This window comes from Malus domestica, chromosome 16 (genome assembly GCF_042453785.1).
Source record: "Malus domestica chromosome 16, GDT2T_hap1".
NCBI lineage: Eukaryota > Viridiplantae > Streptophyta > Magnoliopsida > Rosales > Rosaceae > Malus > Malus domestica.
In genome coordinates this window covers 15829168-15847477 of record NC_091676.1, presented here as the reverse complement: position 1 = coordinate 15847477, position 18310 = coordinate 15829168, and the positions used below count along the sequence as shown (strand labels likewise).

At 35.3% G+C, this 18310-nt stretch overlaps 1 long non-coding RNA gene and 2 other non-coding genes across 3 annotated transcripts; 2 read left to right on the top strand and 1 right to left on the bottom strand.

Moving 5' to 3' along the window:
- Positions 1-10914: 10914 nt before the first annotated feature.
- Positions 10915-12714, bottom strand: LOC139193194 (uncharacterized). Its single transcript, XR_011577604.1, has 3 exons — positions 12245-12714; positions 11930-12067; positions 10915-11310 (listed from the first exon to the last, which is right to left on the bottom strand). It is a non-coding gene; the product is annotated as an uncharacterized lncRNA (long non-coding RNA).
- Positions 12715-17554: 4840 nt separating this feature from the next.
- TRNAG-GCC (transfer RNA glycine (anticodon GCC)) lies at positions 17555-17625 on the top strand. Its single transcript has one exon. It is a non-coding gene; the product is annotated as a tRNA-Gly (tRNA).
- A 27-nt stretch (positions 17626-17652) lies between these two features.
- TRNAK-UUU (transfer RNA lysine (anticodon UUU)) lies at positions 17653-17725 on the top strand. Its single transcript has one exon. It is a non-coding gene; the product is annotated as a tRNA-Lys (tRNA).
- The last annotated feature ends 585 nt before the right edge of the window (positions 17726-18310 follow it).

Sequence of the window (18310 nt, the reverse complement as noted above, 5' to 3'; positions counted from 1 at the left end):
TATATGTGATGACCCGTCCCTGACTTTACGTTTTTATAAATTTTTAAAATGTGAATTTACGAAAATGCCCTAGAGGGGAAGGCTTTGACTTCCGTTGACCATTGGTTATAGAGACATATGACTTATTCTTGTAGCATATCCTCGTAGTACTCGTTGGTACGAACGCATAGGCGAAAGCCGTTTGCGAGTCTGGATTATAACGGTATAGTTACAGACATTTGAAATTGGTTACTTGTTAGTTTAATTTTGAACTCCCATCAGATGGGAATAGTGGACCAATTAAATTAAAGGGACAAGGAACCAATTAGAAGAGGGAAAAAAGGGCAACAGCCCAATCAGAAATCAGGAAAAAGAAAAGAAAAAAATAATAAATAAAAAGCTCCCAGCTTTCCATGCACCTGTGCACAACCCATCGCGACCACCCATCTTCCAAGGCCGATTCCAGCCAACTCCGGCGGAGTTTTTCGACACCACCATCACCATCTTGAAGCTCTCATTCCTCTTTACAAAACCCACCCAAGAACTACCTTGATTAACCATGGTATGTGGCGGTTTGAGGCCACGAAAGTCGACAAAAGTCGACAAAAATCAACAATGCTCCGACCATCCTTTTCAATTTTTCGGCTAATTGGCAAAGCGATGGCCGATGCCACCACTTGTGCTTTGTAGCCCATCATCTCAGGAGAAAATCCCAACCAACCTTGACCTCGTTGTACCACCGTAGACGACAAATCGACATCGGGAAGCTTTAGGCCCCTGCCGGCTTTGTGGGCAAAATTGACTATCTTCCATCCACTTTTGGACTTCGGGGCAAGTATGAAAGTTGTTCCTCTCTTTGAGATCTTCATTTCTGTGAAATTTGAGAATTTTTAAAAGTAGTAGAATTTTCCGGCGAACAGTGGCGGCTGGCCACCACGTGTGGCGGCGCGTGGGCCGAGACTCCACCTAGGCTAAATTTGAAGTCCTGATTCCATATTTGACATCTGTTTAGGGAAATTATGATGTTTAATGTAGTTTCATAGTTGACCACCTAGTTGGCCATCAAGAGATCCTTGCATGAATTGATGATTCGACCGTTGGATCGTCCCCAAATTTTAATATATTATAGTAGGTAATATTTGATGATATTAGAAATTTACGGATTGAAAATTTGACCTGCGGTTCTTCCCAAAGTGGATTTGTAAGTTCGTAAAATAAAACGTTGATCACCACTTGAATTGGCAATTGGTGGAGATCCAACCGTTGAATCGTAATGAAACTTTAGTATTATATTCTAGAAGTATAATGTGGATCTTTGGAAGTAACGGATCGGAAATCCATGATACGGATCTCCCTGATCGAATCGTAGGCGTGTGTTTTATGTAAATTATGTATTCTATCGATAAGAATTACGAGATGTGATTTGATAATTGTTCTAGGCGCCGATTGTTCGAGACATCTAGATATTCGTGCTTGGGAGTTGTAGCGCGGACCTAAGGTGAGTGGGCCCTTTCATTTCTATCGTGTATATATATATATATTTATATATTGATGATAGTAAATTGAAAGCTTGAATATGAACCTGACTTGCAGATTAAAAGATGCTAATGCAATTACCACTAACTTGGCTCTGATACCAAATGGGTGCGGAGCTTATATCTATTGATGATAGTAAAAGTTATGAGGACGCTTATATCTATTAATGATAGTAAAAGTTATGAGGACAACAACCAAGACTACATTCATTATGTTCATTGGGAGTGCATATATCATACCAAATGTTAAAAACAATAAGGAAGAAGACAATGAATGATCGATCGGTATTTACTTTGAATTTGAGATACTCAATAAATTGACTCTGAATAAGAATTTTGTGCCATTCAAAATTAGTGGTTATGAAAATATTATTCATAATGAAATTAATTATGCAGACATAAATTTGAAAATAATTTTATTTCAAATTGGAAACCAACTTACAATTTCTTCTACTGAAGATTGATAAGGAAAACATTGGTGCTCGCATGCATCCTTGATTGAAAATAAAATACAAGTGTTTGATAATTTTTACTGAATGTGGGATGGATCTGAATAATGGCTTCTGTTCTTAAGAGAATTCACAGAAGTCTCAGCTATTTTCGACTAAAAGTCCTCTTCCTCTGAAAATGAATTCTTATTTTATGGAGAGAAATGAGATGATTGAGGCCGGCAATCCCGCTACTAACTGTCGCTTGCATGAGCCAAAGGCTGTAAAGATGAGCAAATGATGATGTTTTTCCTGTGGATTCACGCTGCTGCTGGCTGAAATGATGGATGAATAGTAAAAAGTGATTTTACTATTCATGAATAATGTTATGTCTGAATGATTGCTACCATTGTTGATGTTGCTTTCCATGAAAAATCACATGGCTTCTACTGTGCGATTTACATGGGTAAAACCCTGAAATGATTACAAATTATTACATTTTCAAAATTTCAAATTTCAAATGGGTCTTAAGAATCCGGGTAATCTGCCCACTTGACGGGTTGAGACGAAGCGTCTGATGAGTCTGATGAGTCTGAATTTGTGTCTTCTTCTTCATTGTGCAGCAAAGCTACTTCTGCCATAAGCTTATCTGCTATTCCTTAAGCTGCGAGGGTTTCTCTTTTTTCTTCGAACTTGTTGTTTTGGAAGACCTGGATGATTTAGTTTTTCCTTTGAGGGAGGATGAAGGACTAATGTCTGATAATGATTGTGTATTTTCTGGAATTTCCAGCAATGCCTTTGTAGTTGTTGCTGGAGATACCATTGGAACAGGAACAATGATGAATTGTGATGAGACTACAATGATAATTTTTTGGTAGTCGAATTTGGCCCACCATTTAACCTACCGGGAATGGTAAACTTGTCATGTTTCAACTTCGTAGTTCCATTTCATGATCCAAGGGACCTTGTATTTTTCCATGAACAACGGTAGAAGAGTGATTCTGTCGTCGAACTGGCTGCGATCAAACCTTTTATGGAAACCAGATGATAAAATCTACATGAGATCTTCGGGTAGTAAGCTAGCTATTGGGCCATGCACTGACTACCAATTGGGAAACCATGCTGAGAAGTTTAACCTGAAACTTTTGTCAAATGTGATGAACCAAGAATGACTAAAATCAGATGTTTGGTGCAGGAATATGTTGGTCCATGCTTGAATGTAATCAAAATAATTATAATGGTTGTTGGGAATAAGAACATTCTGGGTATGAAGTGATTTAGTGTGATAGAGGGGGAGTCCCCATTCTTGTTCGGTAAGAAATCTTCCAATGTGGAAGGAATGGTAGAGTATTTTGTTTTCATGGGTGGTATTGTAAATCAGTTTGATAGCAATGCTTTCGGTCTCACTGAGAATTGTTTGGTAGTATTTAAGGGTTTTGAAAGATTCAATTGGTATATGATGAATATTTGGATGTAAGATTGTTTTGGCTATTTTTTCTAGGATTTGTTTTCTGTCAATTTGGTTAGGGATGCTGAAAAGATATTCCAATGGATTTTTCTTGATATAGGGAGATGTTTTAGCAAAGCTATGTGTTTTTGGTGTTGAAGGTGATGGCATTGAAGAATATAGATCATATGGGTTGGCTAAAGCCTTTTGGTAATTTGGTCGGATATGTCATACGATGGATCCTAAGGGAGTAAATATGTTGGTGATGGCTAAGGCCGATGAGGAATCGGGAATATATTCCTTTTTTACTGATGGTGGAGGTGGAAGAGTGGCTGGAAGCCTTCTCTGGCTACTGCTGTTTAGCATTCTTCCCCTGCAAAAATTCTCTTGTTAAAAAAATCTGGAATGCAATTGTGGTTGCCCTTAAAGTACTCAATATCAAAATAAAAAATACTCTATATGGCTTGCCACTGTGCAAAAATTTGTTTTGATGCAATGTTTTAAACATCTTTTTGTAAAACATGTTTTGCAGATTTGCAATCGACTCAGACTAAAAAATTTTGATTTAATAAATCATCTTGAAATTTGCTAATGCATAATACAATAGATAATATCTCTTTCTTAATAGTACTATAATTACTTTGTGTAGAATTCCATACTCTTGAATGGAAACGAACAATTTGTTCGGAAGATCTGGAAGAAGTTTGCTACTTGAGGATACCTCCATAACCGATATCAGATGCATCAGTTTCAACTATTTTGAATAAGTTGGGAGTTGGAATGCCAAGACAGGGCAATGTCTTAACATGTGATTTGATCTGTTTAACAATAGAAGTATGAATGGTAGACCATGCTGGAGGATTATCTTTGAGACGATCAAACAATGGTTTACACTGTTGACGAAGATGAGGATAAAATTCAGATACATAATTTAGTGATCCAAGGAATCTTTGAAGTTAAGTTTTATCAGTAATCTGATCTAGGAACTTTTTAGCAAATTTAATGACTATCAATAGATTGGATGGTAGACCGATGAATATTGTATCCTAAAACTCTGACATTAGTCTGAAACAGTTTAATCTTAGAAGCAAATACAACTAATCCATTAGACTTGATTATTCTAGCAAACATATGCAAATGTTTCCAATGTTCGTCTATTGACCTTGAGCAAATAAGAACATCATCAATATAAACAATCGAAAAATGGCTATATTGATTAAAAATCTCATTCATAATATTTTGAAATTCACTTGGTACATTCTTAAGGCCGAAAGGCATTACATTCCATTCATAATGTCCAAATGGAGTTACAAAAGCCGTTTTATATTTATTAGATTCATATATTTGAATTTGCCAAAAACCTAATTTCATATCAAATTTTGAAGAAATGACTGCTTGAGAAAGCCTTTTGATCAAATCTCTTTTGTTGGGAATTGGATACCTAATCCATTCCAAAACTTCATTCAAAGGTTTATAATAAATAACTAATCTGGGAGTCCCTCTTTTTAATTCTGTGTTTTTCTGAACATAAAATGCAGGGCATGACCATGGTGATTTACTTTTTCTAATGATTCTTTTATTAAGAAGTTCTTGGATTTCTGTTTTGCAGAATTCCATGACTTCTTGACTCATCTGGATAGGTCTGGCTTTGGTTAGGATTTTTTATTCATTAAACTCCTTTATGTAAGGAAGTTTAACAATGTGTTGTTTACAATGCCAAAAGTCATTGGGGATGTCAGAACAGACTTCATTAATAAGTTTCTTTTGAACATTATTAATAGTTTCTAACAAAGATTTATTTGTTAGCTGTTCTTCAATTCGTTTGTGATTAACTTCTTCTTTTAAGAAATTAATGTGTTGTGATTTATTAGTGATTATACTAATGGTTTTTGAAACATTATTTTTCTGTAAGTGTCTTAGTTTTCTGAGATCTGTTTCCAAGCAGAACTCAAATATGACTTTTTGTCCTAAGACTTTGGTGGTAATCCAATTATCATGAACCTTAAAAGGATATATAAGTGCTATAAAAGGGATTCCTAATATAACTGGATCTGAAATGTTTTTAATTAAAACAAATGGGGTTTTAAAACAAATATTGTTTTGACACACATGTACTTTAGGTATTTCATATTTTAATTGCATTGGTGACTGGTTAGCAGTACTAAGTATTTCTGTAGACTTATGAAAATACTTAGTAAGAATTAACCATTCTTGAATACAATTCAAGTCTGCACCGGAATCAATCAAAGCAATTGTTTCTAAATGAAAATTTTCAATTATTATTTTAATTTTAGAATACCATTTCTGGATTCTTATCTTGTCTAAAAGACTTAAGACTAAATTTCTGTAGATTTTTCTTCAGACTGGGAGCCTGAATCAGAACTAGAGGAAGAACTGTTAGGTTCTTCTTCGTGAGAGTTTGTTAACATATATGTTTGAACTCTACTGAGTTGTGTTCGGACTTCTAGGTTTTCGGACATCAGAAATCTAATTTCGTCTTTAATTTTATTAACTTCTTTTTGGAGATCTTTAATTGTGATTTCTTTCTTAGACTTATTAAACATTTCCAAGGTTGTGCTAAGAGAGATTTTTGGAATTTGTTGGGATTGGTTAATGCCTGGTTCTTCTGAAGAAACCAATTTCTTTAGTTTCTGGAGGTAAAAGGATTTTAATTCTGGGTCATCGACCTTACTAATTAATTCAATAAGAAGATTTTCTTGTTCTTCTTGTTTATTGAGTACTGAGATTTTGTTATTACAACAAGTATCGGTAAAACCTACTTTAATGTTGAGTGATGAAAGACTACTGGAGGAATGGGTCTCGAAAGAGGATAATTCCAAATCATCTTCTGATTGACTATGGTCTATGTCTTTAAGTTCTAAAACTTGGATTAACTGAAGTTTCTCTTCCTCAGAGATCTTCAATTGGTTGATAGTTTTCTTGACATGACATTTGTTGGCGTAATGGCCATATTTTCCACATTTATAGCATTTACCCTTTTGTTCTTTAGGGAAAAATTTCCATGAAGGTTTTCTCTGAGACTTATTAGTCTTGGGTTTTTCATAAAACTTATTGGTTTCAAAGTTTTTATTTTTAGATTTGTATTTATTATATTTGGGGTATTATCTACCTGAGTATCTATTGGGATACTTGTGATTTTTTCTTTTTGTTAAAAGGAGCAATAGGAGGTAGTCCATATTGTTCACAGAACGTTCCTAATTTATACTTAGCAATGAATTTATCTTTGTTAACTTGTTTTGAAATTTTCATATCGATACACATTTTCAAGCATTCCTTCTGGATAATATTAATTATATTTCCATAAGTAAGGGTATGATATGGTATGACACCTTCTTCATTTACTAAAACGTTTCTTATTTTATGAGCAAAAATGTTCGGTAATCCATTTATAAAATTTTCTTTCTAGAATGGTTGATTACTATATTCTCAGAGCATGACTCTAGACATGAATACATATTTGTATCATCTAAAGTCGCTTAGTGTAGGACATCTTAAATTACTGAGTTGATCATGGATCCTAGTGGTGATATTACTAGGTGTTCCTATGAAGTGTTCTATGATTGTGAAAAGTAATTGGGCTGAAAAAAATTAACGAATTCTTTGTTATATAAGAAACAATGAAATTTATTCTTAATAATTAAATAAGCAAATGATTTCGGATTGAAATGAATTTTTGCAAGGATGATCTATGAATCGAGACTTATAAAATAGACGGTTCGAATCGTTGAAATTCTATGTAAAGTGGGTCCTACACCTAATCCCCAATTTTTGAAAAAAAAATGAGAATCCCTTTGCATAAAAAGCATGTTATATTTATATATTAATAAATATATAATTCAACTTAGGAATTTGCACATGTTTATATATTAATATATATAAATTATAATATATAAATAAATATATATAATTTAAACTTTATTAGTATAAATTATATATTAATTAATAATAATGGGGTAAATTGTCAATTTAGTCCTGAAGTATCACCTTAGTGAAAATTAAGTCACTGAATTATTTTTTTGGTAAAATATGTCCCTAAATTTATTAAAAATTGCTAATTTCGTTCATACTATTATATTCAAAGTTATTTTATCCAATTTTTAGTCAACTTAAGTCACTTGACACACTTTAAAGTATAATACCGCTATTTTCTCGCTTATAAACCATTAACATTTCATTGAGGTTGCGAATCTAACGTCTAATTTACCCTCCAAAATTAACTTACACTATTTTTTACTTGAAACTACCAATTTACCCGCCAAAATTAATTCCATACATTATTTCTTGATGAAAAACTACTAATCTACCTTTCAATGTGTATCACATGCAAGTAATGTGATTTAAATTGACGGAAAATTGAATATATGAGCTTTGAATATAATTCAGGGACTAAATTGACAGTTCACCATTAATAATATAGAAAGCCTTTATTCAAGTAAGCTTTCTTAGGAAGATAGACGTTTTGGTTCATCTCTCATTCCAGCGCGGTTCATATTTGCGCACATAACACATATAAAATAATAAATATAGAAGTTAACAGTAGGGATTAAGCTCACGTAGGGATTTAATCTTACAAAAGGGGATTAAATCCTATTGCTATTAAAGTAGATTTTTTTTAATTTTTTTTTTAACAAATGATATTATCTACATTAAATGAGAGTGATGGTTTAGCCTCACACTATGTTATTAATAATATAGTTCAAATTTATCTTTGATGAAAATTGAACTTAAGATCTCTCACTTACAAGTGAAGAGGAATACAAGTAAATTATAGTACTAAGTGACTATAGTAGTTTTTTAGTAGTTTGAAATTACCAAATTAACTATTTCTTAACTGGTTACAGTTTATACGTAATTACACATGAACCGATTCGTTATCTTAACATGTGCTTATAAGTTACCTAATAATGATTTGATTTGTTAACGTGTCTATCTGAAATCTATTAATTTAGTATCATTTTTGTGTCAAAATAACGAATCAAATAAAAAATTATCAGGTTTAATCAATTGGATGTTCGTTTAGTACACACACTAGTCGTTGATTCACGTGTGATATTCCCTTGAAGGTGGTTAAAATAGTAAATTTGTTAAAACATTTTTTAGTTTGATGTGATTTGTCGGTTAATGGACGCTTTATAGGGGTCTTGTACATGTACGATGGTTCTAGATGACTTTATTAGTCAATGTGAAAGACTAATTAACAAGAAAAAAGTTGTCTAATTATTTTATGACTTTATTAATAACTTTATATGGAATGTGGTTTGCCATCATACGTCATATTATATGTGAACCAAACTGGTTTGATCATTGACGAGCTACACTTTTTATCAATGACCTACGAGTCGTCAGACCGTGTGGTCTTGATCTTGATCGTGGAATTTAATTTGTGGTCATGTTTGTGTTCGTGTTTTCCTTGTCCTGTTTGGACAGCTAATGTAGAAGACTTTTATACAAATTTGAAACGAGAGGATGCCAAAGTAGCGTTAGCTAAAACCATACGTGCAAGTATGTGAAAAACTTAAAACACATATCAAAAACAAAAAGAGAAATAAATCAAATCAAATACTAGCAGAGAATCTAACATCTCAATGATATTTTCTTCGGAAAGAAAAAGACAAGTTGGCTAATTCACTACAAGAAAAGAAAAGGATAAACTACATGATTGGTTTTGTTTATTAGTATGGTAGTTTTCCATCTTTTACATTTTTGTTTCACTGAAAGCTGAATTTACAAACAAATGGCAAGTGACGATTACTTGTACATGCTTATCACGATGAGCATTAAGCCATAATTAATCCTACCTTTATATATGCTTGAATCATGTTCCCACAATGTGTTGACAAGTTGTGACCCCGCAAAAGGGCAAGGGCCTACAGACCCTTCTAATCTTACAAATTTCTAACAAAAAAATTTCCATGAACGAGTGTCAAAAAAATCTTTCAAGTATTCATTATTAGGTATTGTAATTATCACAATGTCATATGAGAGTTTAGAGTTTAAAATTTACAGTACTTATTCATTTACAGATTACGTTATAACGTGCATATTTATTATTTATTTCGTATTAAAAAATCTTGAAATATATATCAATTTCACTGCACTAAAAACTTTGTCGACTTTAATTAAGTACTCTTCATCAACCAAGATGTAATTAAATTGATAGCTACAGCAGTCTGTTGGTCGGTAATTCTGATCATGCTTACCTACTTTCTCTTCATTAGTTAATTTAGTTGCATCTTTCCTGAAGAAGAATGCATGCATTCAACTTCAATAGTTTTATCTTAAGTTTAGGGAACTTTTACCTTTTTTAAGACTTCGATTACAATTTTATGTGTCATTTAAAAAAAACAATTTGCATTTGGTATTTATCCGTTGCCCAGAAGTAGTGATTTAAATATCGATATTATCGGCGATATTTCATCGATATTATCATTTTTTTTAGAAGACGATATTTTCATACTTATCCACTTAATTATCGTCAATATATCGATATTATCGGAGACGATATTTTCAGCATTTCAATACATTATTTGGGCAATATATCGCGAGATGAAACCCAAAAATACTTGAAAAATGCTGAAAAGTCTCAATCTTGAGAATAGAGGGATTCGAACCCCTCCCTTTGTCAACCATGCACCTGGGCCTTATCCAACTCGCTACAGATGTGTTTGTGGTTATATATTCAGCCTGTAATGTTTATATGATCGTTAAGATGTCTGCAAGGCTTGCAAGCTAATATTTATTATCTAAGATAAATTTCTATATTTAAAAAAACACCAATAGGATTCGAACCTGACACACCCCGTCCCGAAGGAAGGCATGCTGGCCGTCACGTGAGAGTGACGTAACCATTTACACAGTTCGGAAGCTTTAAAAATACAAATATTAAGATGAAACACCCGAGGGTGAGTCCTACTTCTGTGAATTCTGTCAGAACACCGTTGGATTCCTCGTGGCCACCAAAGCTCTGCTATCTAGAACCTGGAGGGGTGCAAAACAAAATTGAGTGGGTCAGTAAAACAAAGTTTTTCGAAAACATTTCATTTAAAACATTTCTAACCCCTCGCCGTAAAACCTGTATACTTTCCCAGAAAAAAAAGAGTATATAAACATATATATATCATCAAAAGCTCAAATCACAATCCTTCAACGCTTTTCAGAAAGAATATGCCATGCCATATGCCAAAATATAATATGAATGCATCAATATAAATCAGGTGAAATAATAAATCAACTGGAGACCCTATAGTGGTCATGTACGGCTGATTCTATAGCTCAATATCCCATCCAGCCGGAGCCACCAACTGTGACCTGTACGGCCCTGCCGGAGTCACCAACTGTGACCTGTACGGCACTACACTGCACATAAGTCGGAACTACCTATAGTAGTCTGTACGACTAAGATGGTGAAATAATACGCTCTAGTGCTTCTCTCATCAATCATCTGTGCACATAATCTAAAGTTACTTACCAGTCGGAACCCCTCCAATGGTCTGTACGACTGGCATGTCGGAATCACCTCTAGTGGTCTGTACGACTAGCATCTACTTGGATCCAAGGTAAGCGTGTGATGCAGGGTGAATAACATAAGCACTAACACCGGGGGTGCAGGTTGTGAGCTCTCAACACAATTCACATCATCAATAAATCACATGAACAACATAAACCTCACCTGATACTCACTTGTGCGTCCACAGCACCATTTCACATATATGCATCATATACCAAATCATATAATTCATAATATGCATGCATGGCATTTTAAAACGTACTTTCATTTAAACTCAATTTCTGGGAAAAATATCAATAGTAAATAGGTATAAACAGAAATACTGCCCACTCACCTGGAGTTCGCCCAACAACTCCCTAGCACCACACATCAAGGCGTCATGACGATCGGCGCCTAGAACAATAATCAAATCCAACCTCAGAAATCATATCGATAGAATATATAACTTATATAAAACATGTCACTACGTAGTTCGATCTGGAAGATCTGCAACTCAGATTTCAAATCAATAACTTCCAGAGGTCCACAATATACCTCTAGGACAACATGCTAAAGTTTCATTACCATCCAACGGTCGGATCTCCGTCAATTTCCAGAACCAAGTGACGGTTAACATTCTATTTTATGAACTTACAACTCTAATTCTGAAAGATCCGTAAACCAGATTCCCGATCCGTAAGTTCCTATAATCCTAAAATATTACGTACTACAACGTATCAAAGTTTGGTGACGATCCGACGGTTGGATCGTCGATTCACCTTTTGCGCCTAACCACGAATCGTAACGAACTTAGGTTCAATTACTCAATTTACGTCCATCAACTATCAAAACTGAACCTAGAACCTTAAACACATGCTAAGAATGACATTGGCGGGCCATTAGCCACGCGCCGCCGCACGAGCCGCCGCGGGTGGCGGTCGGCCGCCCCGGCTCGCCAGAAAATCCAACTATTTCCAAAAATTCTCAAAAAATACAGAATTGAAGATCTCAATGAGTAGAGTAAACTTTATACCTGAGGGCAAGGCCAATTTGGCTTGGAAGAGCTCCAATTTCACCAAAATCGGTGCGGAACCCTAGAAATGGGTGTTTTCAATTCGACCTCTAAAATCACTCCGATGCTCCAACTAATGCTTGGGCTTTGTTCCAGGTCCTAAGGGAATGATAATGGTGTTAGTAATTGAAAGAAATTGCTTCGGAATTGGGCGAATTTTGAACAAGAAAGTCGCGGCACCCGTGTGGGTGTTCTTTGAGAAATCACCACGAAATTTCATGGTTTTTGGGGTGAAATATGAAGAGGGAAGGCCTAGGTGTTGATTGTAAGTGGTACCTTGATCCAATTTGTGAGAATTTCGGTGAAAATCGTCGGCATTTGGGTGTGGGTGTCGCGGGTCAAAACGGGTCGCGGGTGAAGACCTATTTTTCTTCCTTCTCTCCTCCGCTTCTCGCCTTCTCTCCTTTCCTCCTTTCTCTGTTCCGATTGGCCATCCTCTCCTTCTCTCTTCTCCTGATTCGTCCCCTCCTTCTTCTTTCAGATTGGGCAGTTTTGCCCAATCCCATTTTTTTTTTCTTTGTTCTTTCCTCCCGACTGCCCAATCCTCAATCTTCTTCTTTCTTCACACGCACACACACACACACAAAACCTTCCTTCACTTTTTATTTATTTATTTATTTTTTCCTTTACATCCGAGCCATCCATTTAATTCTTCATTAAATCTGGGCCATCCAAATTTTAATAATAAAATTTATAAAATGCTCAAACTTCAAACTTTAAAATCTTTTTCGTTATAACTCCAAATAACGAACCGTCAGCGCCCACACGTCCGTAACGACAAGTACAACGAGGATATGTTAAGAAAGCAAATCTTAGATGGCACGACACAACGATTAACCTCGAATAATGCGCGTGCCTCAAAGGGCATTTTTGTAAAATCCTTTATTAAAACTTTAAAACTCTTAAAATCAGGGACGGGCTGTCACAGAACCCCTCCCATTTTACTCCTTCAACACCTTAACCACCATATCACTTATGTTTTTGTGAGAATATGCTAAAATTTTATATATATGGTTTTGTTTTGAATTCTTTTTGTAAGAAACAAGACAATGAATCTTTGACAATTTCTTTTCAAGTATCTACTTTTGAACTACTCACCACGTTCACTCACCTAACTAATTAGTTGTAGTCATATTTCTATATATATGGTTAGGTAGTTCTATTTCTATATATACAAATAAAATCAAATGGTCCCATGCCGTCCCTTATTCTCAACATCTCTCCAAAACAAAACATAATGCTCATGTTATTCTCAACATCTATCAACCTCAATTTGCCCCCAAGTTAAAAAAAAACTGAACTATAGTAAGTTATTCTCATTCATTATTGTTATTTAATTTGCATTTTTGTTATTATCTATTCCAAAATTTTGGTGGCATTATATTTTAAATTGTGTCAATTAATTACTTAGTCAATGGCATGTGGTTTTTAATTTTTTAATTTTTTATTTGGTCACTTACATGTGTGTTTATTGTCTCTTAATTCATTATTAAAGACTTTATATGTTTTCATCACATTTTGTTGTAATTATTATTTTATTGTTGGTCCACGCAAATTCTATTTGGCCTTTACACAAAGGGTTCCATATTTAAGGTAAGTTTACAAACTTATATTTATATTATTGTAATTTATACAACAACAAAAAAATTTGTGTGGACCCGTGCATGTGATCTAAGAACCAAATAATATTGTGCATGTTAATTTTTTGAAGTAATTAAGTAATGTTGTATAATTATTCCCTAGGATAATTTTAATATATTTAATGTTATTTATGATTTTATTATCAAATTGGATTATTATTCATTAATATTGGGTTTTATTATTCCATATTATTTTTATAATTACTTAAATTCTTACAATCATTTTATTTACTTCCTATATAATTCTTCTGTAGAATAACTTTATTATTTAGGTTCTCTTATATAACCGTCACTACTATATTTTTTTGGCCAAAAAATAATTGCCTAATTTCCATGAAAAATAAATATAGGTACGTTTAAGATGTCTAGCGGAGTTACTAAACGTGATCCAGCTTGTGAACATGGAGACCCAATAGACGGAAACAAACATGGCACAATTTGCAAATATTGTGGTCGGGTAATGAAGAGTGGCGGAGTGACACGACTTAAGTACCATTTTAGTGGATTAGATCTAGGAAATAATGTCCAACGATGCGATAATGTCCCCCCAGAAGTGAAGGCATTCATCACCACATTATTAAAAAATAAAAAACACCAGAAAGAAAAGAAAACACATGGAATGGAAAATATTCGAGCTGGGCTACGAGGAGAAGTCATTGACCAAGCGGTTGATAGTGATGATGATGACGATAAGGACGAATGTGATGATGACATGAGACCTGAAGAACGACGCAATTTCAAACAAGCGTTACGTGCCTCCAAACAGTCAACATGGGAAAGAGAACACCTTCATAAAATTCCTAATAGAGCACAAGGTTCCGGGACAAGTGGTGGTGCACAAATGAGACGGGGAGCAAGTGTTAGAGAATCACAACCAACACCACCAATAGCCCCAAGTTTATATAAGTCATCCAAAGCACGTCAAAAGAGTGTTTGGAGTTATTTCACTGGAGGTAATGTGAAGGAGGGAATGGGGCGTCTAATTAGCAAGTTCTTTATCTATGAAAATGTCCTTGCTGAGAAGGCATCATCACATCATTTCAAAAATATAGTATTGGGATGTCAACAGGCTGGTGTTGAAGTACAACCTCCCACTCCCTATGAGGTAAGAAACAAATATTTGGAAATGGAGTATAAAGACATTGGCGAGTATGTTAACAAGTTGAGGTCAAAGTGGGAAACTAATGGTTGCATAATCATGTGTGACGGATGGACTGACTCGACCAGATTGTCTATCATAAACTTCATGGTATACTCCAAAGGGAAAGACAATTTTTTTTAAGTTCGTTGATGCTTCAGACCATATAAAGAACTACAAGTATATTTACAAATTATTGAGGGATGTAATCATGGAGGTGGAAGAGCATAATGTTGTCTAAGTCGTGACCGACAACGATTCTGCATTTGTCAAAGCTGGAAAAAAAGTTAATGAAGCATCATAATGTGTTTTGGACATCATGTGCAGCACGTTGTATTGATCTCATGTTTGAGGCAATGGGGAAGAAAGAGAATATTGCTAATGTTGTAAAAAGAGCTAGAACGATCATAAATTATATTTACAATTATGGTTGGTTGTTGGCAAAGATGCGTGAATTTTGCAAATGAGAAATTATTCGTCCAGCTACCACTCGATTCGCCACCAACTATATTGCACTAGACAGCCTAGTTAAAAAGAAAGCAGGGTTGAAACAACTATTCACTAGTGATAATTGGGCCAACCACAATTTCAGCCGTTCAAATGCAGGTCGTATGGTGGAAAGTATAGTGCTTGATCATGCTTTTTGGTAGGCCTGGCAATTCCTGACACGACCCGATAACCCGACACGACACGACACGAAATTAACAGGTGTTCGGGTCGACACGATAACGAAACGGGTCGTTATCGGGTAACCCGATAAGCACCTGTTAAGATAACGGGTTTGTTCGGGTATACACGTGGGTAACACGATACACGATAAGCAGAATATTAATTTAATAATTTATAACCCTAAGAAAATACTATAATAATTATATATATATTAATTTAACAATTTTATACCCCTAAAAACTATAATAATTATATATATATATATTAAATTAACTATAATAATTATAATAATTATATATACTATAATAATTATACCCAAAATATTAACTATAATAATTATATATATATATATATATATTAAATTTTATACCCCTAAAAACTTTAATAATTATACATACAAAACAAATAGATTTAAATCTACTTAATAAATAAATATATATATACACACACACACCATTGAACTTCATGGGATACGAATTATACGAAACTAATTTCAACGATCCAACCGTCAAACATGTTTGTATATACTTCGAGATCGCATACGCCAAAAATTAAAAAAACAAACATTCAGAGAGCAAGTAACGGGACAAAACTTTTTGACGGTTATAAACGAAAAATCACGATTTAACGGTCATTTTAACTCCGATTTTGATGATTTTTTACAACCACACTCCTTGACCCTATATGAATACAATGATTGAATTCGATCTTCAATTTAAAATATTTACACTAGTGGATACCACAAAATCTTATGTTATACTTAATAAAATTATGAATAAACTCTTAAGTATTAGTGAATCTATTGTTTTGATGAGATACTCATTCTACAAAACTAGTTTCAATGATCCAACCGTCAAACATGTTTGTATATACTTCGAGATCGCATACGCCAAAAATTGCAAAAAACAAACATTCAGAGATCAAGTAATGGGACAAAAGTTTTCGACGGTTATAAACGAAAAATCACGATTTAACGGTTATTTTAACTCCGATTTTGATGATTTTTTTACAACTACACTCCTTGACCCTATATGAATACAAGTAATGAATTCGATCTTCAATTTAAAATATTTACACTAGTGGATATCACAAACTCCGCCTATGTATCTTACATTGCCGGTCCCAAGCCCGGATAAAGGAGGAGGGGGAGGGCGTCAGGTAGTCGACAGCCGGCACTCCATGATCACGTCGAATCCTTATGAAAATGAATCCAGAACAAAATCGCGCTAAAGCTAGGGCGTCACCCGTAAGTGGCGCGCTGTGTGGCCCGAGCACAGTGATAAATGAGCAAGGGTCGCTGTATCTCCATCGGCACCCGGATGCAGTGTTAAATGAGCAAGGGGGCCATAGAAACTTCTTTTCGAACGACTCCACTCAAAGTTGTTTGGGAGCATATGCTCCTATCAACTTTACACGGGACACACAAAAGAAGTACTTTGATCCTATTAGACGGGGGAGGGTGAAGAAGCTAGGACAGAAGGGTAGAGTTCAAGAGAGCAAAATGCGTTTAGGAACGTGGAATATAGGAACCTTAACGGGAAAATCTATGGAAGTAGTGGAAGTTATGGTGAGGAGAAGGATAAATATTATGTGCCTACAAGAAACTAAGTGGGTTGGTAGTAAGGCAAAGGATCTAGAAAACTCAGGGTTTAAACTTTGGTATTCGGGCACAAATAGAACGAGAAACGGTGTTGGCATCATCGTGGACAAGACCTTGACACAAGATGTTGTAGATGTCAAGAGGGTAGGAGATAGAATCATAGCAATCAAGATTGTAATAGGACAAGAACTTATCAATGTGATTAGTGCGTACGCACCTCAAGTAGGGTTGGATAAGAGTTCGAAGGAGAAATTTTGGGAAGACCTTGGAGACTTGGTGCAAGGAATTGCTCAGACGGAGAAGTTATTTATAGGAGGAGATTTAAATGGACACGTGGGCAGGGAGACAGGCAACTATGGAGGTTTCCATGGTGGCCATGGTTTTGGGGAGAGAAACGAGGATGGGGAAGCTATCTTGGATTTTGCAATGGCATATGATCTCTTCTTAGCAAACACCTTCTTTAAGAAGAGAGAAGAACATGTGATCACCTACAAGAGTGGGTCGTCAAAAACACAAATAGAAAGCACACCAAAGCAGTAGCACCAGTGGTCTAGTGGTAGAATAGTACCCTGCCACGGTACAGACCCGGGTTCGATTCCCGGCTGGTGCATTTGCCCTGATATTGATTTTTACAATGGCCGTCTTAGCTCAGCTGGTAGAGCGCGTGGCTTTTAACCACGTGGTCGTGGGTTCGATTCCCACAGACGGCGTCTCGTAGTTTATTATCCAAGCTATAAAGGATATGTATGAAGGAGCAAAGACTGCCGTAAGAACTCATGAAGGACAAACCGAAAGCTTTCCCATAACTGTAGGATTACATCAAGGCTCATCCTTAAGTCCTTACCTTTTTGCGTTGGTAATGGATGAGTTAACAGGACATATTCAAGATGATATTCCTTGGTGTATGCTTTTCGCAGACGATATAGTGTTGATAGATGAAACTCAGGAAGGGGTAAATGCAAAGCTTAACCTTTGGAGAGAAGTGTTGGAATCTAAAGGTCTTCGCCTAAGCCGATCAAAGACAGAATATATGGAGTGCAAGTTCAGTGCAAATGGAGGCCAAAACGAGTTAGGGGTGAGGATCGGAGATCAAGAAATACCAAAGAGCGACCGTTTTCGTTACCTAGGATCTATCTTGCAAAAGAACGGAGAATTAGATGGAGATCTCAACCATAGAATACAAGCTGGATGGATAAAGTGGAAGAGTGCATCCGGCGTGTTGTGTGACCGCCGTATGCCACTGAAGCTCAAGGGAAAATTTTATAGGACGGCAATAAGGCCAGCGATGCTGTATG